Raw genomic sequence first — 1,551 nt, 5'->3', positions numbered from 1 at the left:
TCACTGACAGCCTGGATAGGAGTAGCCGCCCCCCTCCCAAATAGGGGGCCTCTGGGTGCGCCCTGCACCCATGGGTGTCACCACCACGTGACCCCCTGTCATGGGTGGCCTGGATTGGGGTGCCCCCTTCCTCACCCCAATCACGGGGGAGGGGTCTGGGTGCCCACCCCCACCCCAGCACCCATGGGTGCCCCCTGCCCCCCCCAGTACCGCAGCATCTGGCTGAGCGAGTCGAAGAGGCAGCCGAGCACGGCCGTGAGCATCAGCTGGGGACAGGGGACACGGCTGTCACCCGTGTGTCCCCCCCGCGCCCTGTCCTGCCACCCCCCACTGCCCCATGGGTCCCCCTGTCCCCCCATGTCCCCCCCGTGTCCCCCCGTGTCCTCCTCCTTGTCCCCATCCCCACTCCCACCTCACGTCCCCTCTGTGTCCCCTACCACCTCGTTGTCCCCTCCGCGTCCCCACGTGCCCCGGTGTCCCCCCATCCCCTGCCCGGCCACCCCGCGGTGTCCCCAGCCTCCCGCAGGGTCCCCCTGTCCCCTGCTCCTGCCAGTGTCCCTGCTGGCCCCGGTGTCCTGGTGTCCCCGGTGTCCTGGTGTCCCCGGTGTCCTGGTGTCCCCGGTGTCCCTGCTGGCCCCAGTGTCCTGGTGTCCCCGGTGTCCTGGTGTCCCCGGTGTCCCTGCTGGCCCCGGTGTCCTCAGTGTCCGTGTCCGGTGTCCTCAGTGTCCGTGGGGTCCATGGTGTCCCCAGTGTTCCCGATGTCCCCAATGTTCCCAACGTCCCTGGTGTCCCCAGTGTTCCCGATGTACCCAGTATCCCCGATGTCCCTGCTGTCCCCACTGTCCCTGGTGTCCCTGGTGCTCCCGATGTCCCCGGTGTCCCCAATGCCCCGGTGTTCCCAATGTCCCTGGTGTCCCCAGTGTCCCTGGTGTCCCCACTGCCCCAGTGTCCCCAATGTCCCCGGTGTCCCCGGGCCACCTCGTTCTCGTGGGGGCTGCCGATGACGTAGAAGTAGAGGTCGATGCTGCTCCTGTAGACCACGGTGAGGCCCTCGAGCAGCGCGATCTCGCCTTGGGGACAAGGGACAGCGCGTGAGCCGCGCGGGGCCACGCGGGGACACCCCGGGGACACCCCGGGGGATGCCCTGAGGTCACACGGGGACACCCTGGGGACATGCAGGGACACCCTGCGCACAAGCTGGGGACACACGAGACACTCCATGACACCCTGTGATGCCCTGGGGCCACCCTGGAACACCCTGGGGACATGCAGGGACGCCCTGGGGACACGTGAGACACCCCGTGACACCCTGGGGGCATCCTGTGACGCCCTGGGGACACCCCGTGACTCCCTGTGACACCGTGGGGAAAGATGGGGCCACCCTATGACACCCCGTGACACCCTGGGGCCACCCTGTGACACCCTGGAGACATCCTGTGACACCCTGGGGACACATGGGGCCACCCCCGTGACACCCCATGACACCCTGTGACACCCTGAGGGCACACGGGGCCACCCCGTGACACCCCGTGACGCCCTGGGGACACATGG

The 1,551-nt window shown here is 68.9% G+C and overlaps 1 long non-coding RNA gene across 1 annotated transcript; it reads right to left on the bottom strand.

Moving 5' to 3' along the window:
- Positions 1-236: 236 nt before the first annotated feature.
- Positions 237-1,064, bottom strand: LOC112950283. The gene is made up of 2 exons (XR_003249992.1): positions 979-1,064; positions 237-266 (listed from the first exon to the last, which is right to left on the bottom strand). It is a non-coding gene; the product is annotated as an uncharacterized LOC112950283 (long non-coding RNA).
- Between the last annotated feature and the right edge of the window lie 487 nt (positions 1,065-1,551).

This window comes from Nothoprocta perdicaria, unplaced genomic scaffold, assembly GCF_003342845.1.
Source record: "Nothoprocta perdicaria isolate Ctin4 unplaced genomic scaffold, notPer1 scaffold_314, whole genome shotgun sequence".
Lineage (NCBI taxonomy): Eukaryota > Metazoa > Chordata > Aves > Tinamiformes > Tinamidae > Nothoprocta > Nothoprocta perdicaria.
Note: the sequence above shows the minus strand (reverse complement) of the source record. Positions and strands in the feature narration are given on the sequence as shown.